Below are 10511 nucleotides of genomic sequence, written 5' to 3' on the forward strand. Positions count from 1 at the left end.
GGATTGCTGTGGGCATTTCCCAAGGGTCAGGAAGATCGGCACAAGACACCGAAAGCCTAGCTATCGGTAGGTGACAAACACCTACTCAGCCTGAGCGTGATTGGGTGTCATCACAATACCAACCTATCAGTGCCAAAGGATTATTAAATCCTGATTTAATGTGAATTAGAAACACTCTCCAAAAGGCTGATTCAAAGCCCAGTGGAAAGATTACCATTGCCTTGCATGGAACCTTGGTTTGATTTACTGTTCGGCTCTGGGGCTGGCACATGAGTGTTTGAGCAGCTCTGTATAGAAGAGGGCATGAAATGCTGTCTAGATTACCCTCCTGTGAAGTGTAATATTTGATAACATCAGTAAATACAAACCAGAAACAAAATGACAACAGCATTTGAGCATCTTGTGATAGCAAATGAGGTGGAAAAGTTAAATGGATATAGAAGAGGATCCCCAGAGGTTGAATCGCAGAATGGTGCTGGTAGGAGCCCAGTTGTTACCGTACTGATATCAACATGTGGAGCTCTAAATCTTTTTGGATTGTGGCTGAACAGAGAGATTTGCTTCTAGCTGCCTTTTCTCTTATTCATATTGTATAGGCTGTCCTCCTCTCCTACCAGCAAACAAATAAACACTCTGTGCCAGCTATAGCAGCAGTTTACATGGAAAAGCAATGAAGCAATTTCAGGAAAGTATTAGATGTAATTTTGACTTTTTTTTTTTTTTTTTCTGTCACTTGGCAGCTAGAAAGAGGAGATGCACTGATGTGCAGAGCCGGGCGTGTATTATGCAAACTCATATCGCAATCTCATTGACTGTTCGTGGACCCCCATATCTCTCTGTTTCCATCTGTTGTTTTAAGACTAAGTTGTTTGGAGGATGTCCAAATTCCTCTCCTTTCCCCAACTTTGGTGAAGTACCTGCCTGCCTTAGGCTCCCTACATAGACAAGAGAGAGAGAGGCTTCTCCAAAAAATGTGATGTGCCAAGGGATGCTCCTTTCTCCCCCTTCCCTCCTTCCATCCTCTTCCTCTGACTATAGGGATTTTATAGGGCGCATCACCCTGGTCAAGGACCAGAGTCGGATGGGGTGAAATTTGGGCTATGCTGCTGTCTTCAGCTGCTCATGGTTCACAATTAAGATAACATAGACTGTAAGGAGTACGAAAGTGTGATCTGCCGGTTGCTGGTGGCCCATGAGTGGGCAGCAGCAGAAGCTGCCATGTCTCAGTCTAGGCAGTAGCTCATGGCTGATGCAATATTTCAAGAGATAACAAGGCAACGTCAAGCTTATCCAAGAAAACAGAAATGACACAGAAGATAAATAAGCAACGCATATAAAACATAAACGCAATCCTATTAAAATTAAGTATGTTTAATTTCAGAAAAGAATGACATTGTGGTGTTAGATTTACTGAACAGGAAAAGATTATATGCATCGTTAAAAGAAAATGTTTTCAAGGGCCCTTTTAAAAAATTGTATCCATGTTTGCAATTGCCATGTGCAAAATATAAAAATCAGAGAAGGGGAAAAAAAAAACCAGCAAGCAGGGGAAATAGCCCATTTTGTGAATTATAGGAAAAAATATACCATCTGTGATTTAGTGCAGTTCCCAAGATCCCATCTGTGATCGAAGCACAGTCCTCATTGAAGGCTGAATCCCTGAGCCGTTCCATATGATAAAATATTTCTCTTGGAAGATGCTTGGGCTAATGGGTTTGTTGTTCTGGAATATGTCTCTTCTAGATGAGACATAAAACCCTAGAGGCCTAATTTTGCCTCCAGTGGCCGACTACAGCTGACATCAGGAGAAGCCAGAGTGAAAGGAGGTCAAAGGTCTAACCACCTTTCCCTTCAAAATTTCTATACGACTTTTTATCAGGTCAGGTTTTGGGGTCTGAGAGGTCTAGATGGCAATTTCATAATCTCTAGTGTTAGATGCTGTGGTCACCGGGCTCCTTGCACAAGGAGGGCTCACTGTGCAGCTGCAGCTGCACCACAGAAGCTCTATTTCCTTTTGTTACTGCTATTTATTTTTCAGCAGAGTGATAAGAGAGAGAGAGATCCCTCAAACTGGCTGCAGGGCTCTAATGCAGATGCACTTCTGCTGTCTTCTGATGCCTTTATATGTGTTGTCACTGTGATCTCTTAGTCTTAGTCTGAAAGTGGCCTTAGCTGTATCAGGTGTTTATAGAAATGCAACGTATTTCATTCCAATCCTCTATTAATTACACACACATGTACAGACTGGCATGATTTCAGTTACCACTGAAATTTATATTTGAATAATAAATGCATTCACCTGTTTAATATATGTTTATATTTTTTACTCTGTATAATTACATGCTGATTATACAATTACAGAAAATACTTACATATTTTGCACAATTATACTATTACTGAAATAATGCCCACAATAGAACTGCGTGTGTGTGTATGCACATGTTTGGAAAATACAGCCGTGGTTGGTTGTTTCAGAGTCATCCAGAGCTCGTGCAGCTCCGTCTCGAGTGAGGTGTGCTGCTTGAGCAGACGGTGATATACCGCAGGAGCATGTGTGTTATTACTATTATTGCCTGTGGGTGAATCTAGCTCTATTACAAAATGGTTTCGGCTTTATTATAAAACACCTGCGATAAGGGTGTTCATCCAACCTGATTTCGTGCTTGGCTGGCCCAGCTCCCCGTACCCCTCGGTTCTGATGCACGGTGCAAGCTGCATGCAGGAGGTGCAGCTGCCCAAACAGACACCCCAGAGCCACCGTCCCCCAGTCTGTGCTTGCCTTTGCTGGTTTTAGGACAGACATTTCACTGTGCCTATGCGTCCTCAGAGGACTTCAGGCATCCTGCCAGGCTCGTGCTACCCGCCGCCGCGTGAGCGTGCGAGGGATGGGGCAGATTCGTGTCATGGCATGCGATGTCGTATTGGAGAATACAACTGCAGCTGGCTCTCGTACAGCCCTCTGGTCTGGGTGCTCTCATGCTTTGGGGAGGTTCCTAGTCACCGGCTTAATACAGATGAATAAACAAACAAGGAGCAGCCATTGATAGCATCAGCATCTGTGTTTGTACTGATGGCGAGTGAAACGATTCACCCAAGCTAACACAACAAAGCAGCGTCAGAGCTGGGAGCAGGACAACTGCCTCCCACCTGCCTTTCCCGGGATCAGCCGGCTGCCTGCACAGCACCACGAGGCAGAAGAAAAAGTCCTGTATAAGGGCATAGATACACCCTGGCTTTGCCTCTTCCATGCTGTACAGGTCTTGCAGCTGAAGGGTTAAAAAGAAATGAGTGCGTTCGGTATGCTCTGCGGAGTGCCCAAAGTCTGAACATGAATGACCAAATTGCTTTTTACTTTTTAAATTAAGCCCTCTGTCTGTACACACACAGCTAACACTGCTGTTCCATTAAATAAAAGAATTTGTTCCCACTCTTATTTTTAATAGGGTAAGACCCTGCCGTTCCATCTCACAACTTTACTGACACGAGATCTTATTAAAAGCAATCCTTCCCCCTCTCCTTGAAATCTGAGTTTCTGATAGCTTCATCCACACTGTGTTTATTTTATATACACAGCTCTGCAGCTGCTGCTTCCTTCTTCCCCGATAAATGACAGCATAACTGTTGCATCCACTAAAAAAGTAAATAAAATTAAATGGGGAAGAACAATACATCTCTGGCAGAGAATAATAACTCTTTTAAGGCACGTATCTAAATTGTACAGCCTGATCTTAATTGTAAGGATAATTCTTTGTTATTTCAAGCAACTTGGAACGCGACAGCAAACGCACAGTCTTGGCAGTACGTCCAGAGACATTTTTGTGGAAACAATGGGGAGAATTCTCCTGAACTGAAGGGAGATTGAAGCATCTTTATTAGGTTAATAGGGCTAGAGTCTGTGATCAGGAAGAATGGAAGAATGTGTTACAATCTGTTGGTTGGTTGGTTGGTTTGGAGGGTTTTTTAAGCACAGACAGTGCTGGATGAGGCCCTGCGTGGGTGTTGTATGGGTGAGCGTTAGGTGTCGGTGTTGGCTGCGAGGAGCCCCTTGACCAGCCAACCCCCAGCCCCTGCATCTCGCTTCCCAGGGAGGACCAAGAGCAGGAGGTTTCCTTCGTCCTCCCCAACCGGTTAGCCAGGCTGGTCCATGCGGGACTGGTGCCGCTGACGTGTGGCCCCATCCAGGCTTCAGGCCAGCGCCTTTCTGTTATCATCTGTCTCTGTTTCATTGTCTCTGCCATCACTGATGAAGCTGACGCCAACAGTGGAGGCCAGCAGCAGCGTGCTGGTAGTTACCGGTGCTGTTTAGCCACGGCTGTGGGGCTGGGCTACAATTTCAAGTTGTCTATTCAGTCCTTAGACAAAAGTTGTCTTGAATTTGCCTGGAATTTGCCTGAGCAGCTGGGAAACAATATTAAAGCAGAACAAAGCGAGAGAGAGTAATGTGAATTCAAACTACTAAATTAGGGAAGGACAATATTTGTGGTAGCATCAGAAACTGGAAGTGTTTTTGAGAATCATCCAGCTGTTTCTGGAATAAGTGGAACCTGCGCAGATGTGTGATCAGCTCTTCTAAGAGCTTGGCTAATTCAGAAACTGTATAGTGGAGACTTTGGGGGAAAGCAAGCTGCTGTCCTAACTGGTGGCTGGGGAAAAAAGAGGACCTGGTAGAGTGATCTGATGGAGGAAGGGAGAAGAAATACTTCCAAGCAATGAAGAATACTGCCCTTGGTGAGGAGATAGGAAAGGGTGAGAGGACAAAAATTTAATCCAGGTGATGACTTAAAAAATGTAGAAATGTTTCATTTAAAAGAGCGAGATAAAGCTACGAAAGGTGGGAAGTGCGTTGTCTGTTTTGAAAGCAGCTAAGAAAGACCTTGGGAAAGATCAGGCTGGGCAGGAGTGCTGCTGCTCTAAGGGAGTAGCAACAGTTGACAGTCAGTCAAGGTGGACACGTTATCAAAAGGATGAGGGAATAATGGCCATAAAAGGAATGAAAAAGCTGTCCAGAACAGGTGAAGTAGCACTAGTGGGAGATTTACCCTGGGCGTTACCTGGGAGATGTTTGGAGGAAGAGGTGAAGAAGGGCTTTGGCTTAGCAAAGCCCACGGCGTGGCTGTTTGTACGCCGCACGGCAGCACACAGCCTTTCTGCTCTTCTTGGTGTAGAGCCAGTGCTTGCCAGCTCTGCCTTTGCTGCCCTGTAAGCGATGCCCTGCCAGCAGTGTGGCACCACAGCCTGCGCAGGCATCCCGGGAAGATGCTGTGGGGACTGAGCTCTCTGGAGAGGGTGCACTTGCAGCTCTCCGTGTGTCTTGAGGGCAGCCTTAAGCCTTCTGTGCATCATGTTTACCATGTAATCGGTGGCCATTTACCCTTGTACCTAGATAGATAGCAGTGAGTTGTTTACCGTGGCCTCAGCCTGCTTTCCTGCCCTGTTTGCAGGGCACTCACTGGGCTGGGTGCTGCCTGGAGGCCAGACTTGGGAGAGGGTGGGGTGAAACCTCAGCTTCCAGGCGAGGAGGAGGAGGGTGCTCTGGACTATGTTCACGTACTTGCTCTGCAAGGCAGGCTGAGGCTGGCTGTGGGTTACTGTCCCAGAATAGCCTCAGGCATAAATGAGGGGAGCCACGTTCACATGAATGCTGGCCCAGGTGCCAGCAGGTAAAAGAGCAGCTCCTCGTCCTCAGCCAACCCAGAGGAGAGTCTGAGGCACCTGCATGTCTCCCAGTCACTGTTTCAAGGAGGAGCCCATTCTGCCAGGCTGGACCATTTTCTCTCTGCTCTATCACAGAGCGGCTGTGGGTAACACAGCATCGCTCGGCTCCCCTTGGGCCAGCGAATTCCAGGCACGAACTGAGGACAACATCTGGCCCTTTGAAATGATCCAAGAAGTACCAAACACAGCCTGGTATGAGAAGCAGGAGGAATCTGTAAACCTGAAGCAGCACCCTCATTCTCTGATGCTGCAATTTGGTAAATGGCAACAAGGTCATTGCTGGGTCCGTTTTTGTCTTTTAATCAGGAGGAAGATTTACAGCTTTTGGAGTATCTGACCTAGCCATTATCATACAGATGCTCCTTGCATATGCTTCAACTTGAGGCAAAACACAAAGTAGTTTGATATTAATATAAGCTAGAGCTCAGCATGAAATAATCACCTCACCAGAGATTTATCCTCCGGTGAAGGCAAGAATTTGCCTGGGAACAGAGCAGGTTTTTCCTCTGTGGACTAAACACTGAATTAGGGCCCACGAGGTGGCGAGGACACGGTGAGCAAAACGTCTTGCCCTGTGAATGAGGGCAATAAATGAGGTTTTCATTGAGTTGCATAAGCTCTTGACCTTTCTTGCTGCGAAGTGCCATCTAGTGTTCACAGCCATATCTGCCGGCCCCTCGGCCAGCAAGACATTGTAGTGGCAGGCTGGGAACAGCTGAAAAAGTCTAAAGGGAAGGGAGACAAGCAAACAAACTTTAATTGTTCATACCCAGATGTTATTGGTCTTTAATACATGATTGTAGTAACTCAGGCAAATGAAGTTACTTCATTATGTGATGGAATAGGAGATGGTTCAACTGGGTTCAAAAATTAACCTGGATTTCAGAAAGCAAAGTGGAGACCGTGCTGAAGAAGCATGTTGTCAGAAAAGCAACAGTGGAATTTCATGCACAAAATATATGCCCAATGATGTGTCAAATTTGCATGTGCAATGAGCATCGTGGCATTATTAATGTTGTTTGTGTTGCAGCAGTGCTTCTGCATGCTCATGTGGGAAGTGGAATCAGGCACTGCGCACATGGAGCGGTGCAAGATAGTCCTTTCCTTGCAAGTTTGCAAGCCAGCTGCAATGAGTAGGTGAATCCAGGAACAGGAGAGCACCTTAATGACCATCATCCACTGTGTAGGTGCATGCAAGTTAATTGTGCATGCAAATTAGTCATGCAATAGCAAATGTACTTCACAAGCCTAAAATCAGACCCAGCAAAGACACAATTTAGCATCTAAAGTGCAAGAATCGGGGAGGGATGATCACAAGAATGCTTAGAAATTGGAGGCGGAGGGGAGGTAAAAAAGTGCACAAAAATAACTCTGCATCCAGATTTGTATCTGGGGCATCTTTTGCACTGGGCTGAGGCTGTCCTGATTGGCTTGGAAATCTCCCTGCCACATCTGATCACCCCTGAAACCACCCCGAGCACAGACCTCAAACACAAAGGTTGTTATTATTATTTGTTGTTATCTGCAAAGCGCTGACAGCACTTAGAAGTGCCAGAGGATTCATGCCTTGGGTTTTGCTCTTGCAGTGGCCAGGAGCAGAGTCTAATTAGCCCAAACAATGTCCATGATAGAGAACAGCCCTACTGACAGGGAGCAAATTAGGTCTCTGACCTAGCAAAGCATTTAACCATGTGCCACATTTTTTAGTACGTGTATCTCTGGATTAAGACCTGGCTGATGTAACCTTTTGCTGCCTCTAATTTTTTTGATTGCAGTATGAAGCACAGCTCAGCTTGTGGGCTCAGAAACCCCTCTGTACGGTATTAATCTGCTTTCTAAACTGACTCGTTGTGTCTGGACAAAACACCAGGGTTTCCTCCTAAACCAAAGGATCTTTCCCATCTACCTTCCTAGACCTTGTAGGCAACCCCATCCCCGTGTTCAGCCATCCACAGCAGCCGGCTCTGCACTGGTGCTGGTTAGCAGCAACTAAGAGTGGGTTTAGCACATCTGTGGCATGAACACTTGCCACGTCTCAGCAGTAACGCAGACCTTTTTGTGACAACAAGTCACCTAAGGGGCTCTCAATCCCTCTGTCCAGTTGCGCGCGCACACGCACACACACACGATCTTAAGGCTGTCTCAACATGAATGGCAACAGCTTCTCCTTTCTGCTTGTTCTTCTGTGATCTGCTGAATCTCTCTTGTGTTCCCTGTCTCACTTTGGTGATAAATGACAAAACAAATACAACAGCAATGAAGAACCTGGAAGGCTGCACAAACTCTAGGGGATGCTGAGAAATATGTAGTTTTATCTTCTTGGAATTTGGGAAGCAGAAGTTGACTCTGAGCTTGAGGGAGTCACCTCACTGTCAGAACTGACATGACCTTTATGAATTTTTCAGAAAACTCTTTGGCAATGAGGCCTTTTTGAGGAGCTACATGACCCTCAAAGGGCTCTTTGAGTTTAAGGTTTTACCCTGGATCTTCTCATGCCATGGCAGAAGCTTATCCTATGCAGGACAAGCTGGTAGCACGTCTGCTTTGCTTCCCAAGCCACATTATAAGCTTGATGGTTTCAGGGTGCGGAGAACAGGAGGTTTAAGGAGGAGACTCCAGCTGGAAACTGGTGGGTGTTACACTTGATGATCTGTTTGCATCCCTGTTCAGGAACCCTTTTGGAGATAGTGCCACAAAACACTCTCCTATGATACCTGCTCGTTCGCCGAACTCATGGTTGGACATCTGAAATCACTGGGCTAGACGGACCTTTGGTCTGCCCCCATGTCACTGCTCTTATCTTCTATGTTCTTCATTCCCACCTCTTCTGATCCACTGCGTTGTTTCTACTGCTGTGACAGGGCTTGGTTACCACAGAGGGCAACGCCACTTCTCTGTCCGTGCCCCGCTGTGAAGTTGTACCTATACATGTATATGTTCCTGGTCCCAAAGTTGTACCTATACATGTACAGATGAGGTGGCTGCCTGCGGAGCCTTTGCACCCCTCACCATGTGTGTCCGTCTCTTCTACTGAGCTGAGTTACAAACTACTTGGGTCATCTTACATTTTGATGCAAAATTAAAACAACTAGGGAATTTATCAGCTCATGCTGTAAGTGATCGTTGCGACTGTTTCTCATTTGTGCTCGCCAGAAGTGCCTGGTGATCCCATTCCCGAGTGAGCGCCTGAACCTAGATGTTCACAGGCTCCTCAATTAGCAGTACAAGAGAAATACAGCTGAGAGAGTGCTTCTGAATAAGAAGAGGCAACCTCAGAGGTTTGCACATCAGTGTTACAGCTCCCCTTGCAAGTGGAACCGCCAGTTCTTTAATAAAGCCCAAGCACGATGCAGCATATGCCCGAACAGTACAGAGTGTGCCAAGAAACTTGAACTGGGTTTTGTTTATTGTCATATACTTAGAGCAGCAACATTTGTGCAGATCAGATCTGAAGATGGGGGGAAAAAGCCCACCCCCGTCTTAGTTATAGCACAGTGTGTTTCTTCAGTGCCACCTCTTGGCCAGCAGTCTATAAGGTTTCATATGAAGACTGGAGCATCTCGTGTGATGTAAATGTGTTAAACCTGCTCTATTCCATGCTGGTGTTTCATGGAAGGAAGGAAGCAAATATTGTAAATTGGCGTAGAAGAACAGTCTGAAATATTTGTATTTCTTCCTTAATTTTTTAACAGGCTTATGTTATGGGTTTTGATGTAGAATCCTACCAGCTGGTGTGTCTTCAGGCTTTGAATAAGATCATACCAAAAAAAAAATCAAGCATTTTCAAATATAAAAATACCACAGTATTTTTCCCAACACAAAAATAAATTATTAAAGGAAAAGATTATCCAACATTTGCTCGGTGTAAGTCCTCTCAACTGCACTTCCCACATATCTTTTTGGATTTATAGACCATATGGTCAGAAGGACCTCTTTGCGACACAGGGATTTTTTCAGGAAGTCTTCCATCAACTTCAGAATTTTGGGTTGAGCAAAATGGTGGTTTTTCAGGTTGTGCTCCACAAATCCCAGAGTTCACAACTTATTTGTGCAGAGTCAGGAGAAGATAACTAATACAAAGAGGGCAAGATTAAGGTTTGCTACCCAAGAGCTGAAACATCCATAGCAATATTTTCAGAAATCTGCAAATTGAGAAAAGTTGCACACAGCTGCGGTAGAAAATGCTCTTTAGGTAGGTGCTCACCCTCAAGGTGAGGTTTTTAAGTAACAGATCATCCATTACATCCTCAGGTAATCTGTGACAATAGTTAATTGCCTCCCCATGATATAAAACATGCGAATCTGGTTTGTAGCCTAAGTTCATGCAGCTTCCATTTCTAGCCGGTGGTTTTAGTTATGTCTCAATGGTGAGCTCTGCTAACCAGGACTATCTGATTTTTTTTTTTAAAGCATGGATGCTATCCTAATTACCAACTACTGATTAATAAAATGAACTCAATAGTATATTAGAAAAATACCTTCTAATATGAATTACATATGGCCCAGCTTTACTGCCTCAGCCAGTGATTGGAATGGTTTATCCAAGTGCTTATCTTTAAGCCTCAAAATAATCCCACTGAACTCAGCAGTAGAAGGCAGCCCTCAGTATTAAAAATAAAATCTCCAACCCTAGCATTTTACAATTTTAAGACCCAGCAACCTAAGTGTTTGCCAACTGCAATCGTTCTTTTCATTTTGGCTTCTCTTGGGCATATTATGTGACTCTAGTTTTACTCATTAAAGTCTCAGATTGTGCTTGTTTTGTTAACAACCGTTAGGGCAGGGGTTCTTACTCT

The sequence above is a fragment of the Buteo buteo genome, chromosome 13, assembly GCF_964188355.1.
Source record: "Buteo buteo chromosome 13, bButBut1.hap1.1, whole genome shotgun sequence".
Classification (NCBI taxonomy): Eukaryota; Metazoa; Chordata; class Aves; order Accipitriformes; family Accipitridae; genus Buteo; species Buteo buteo.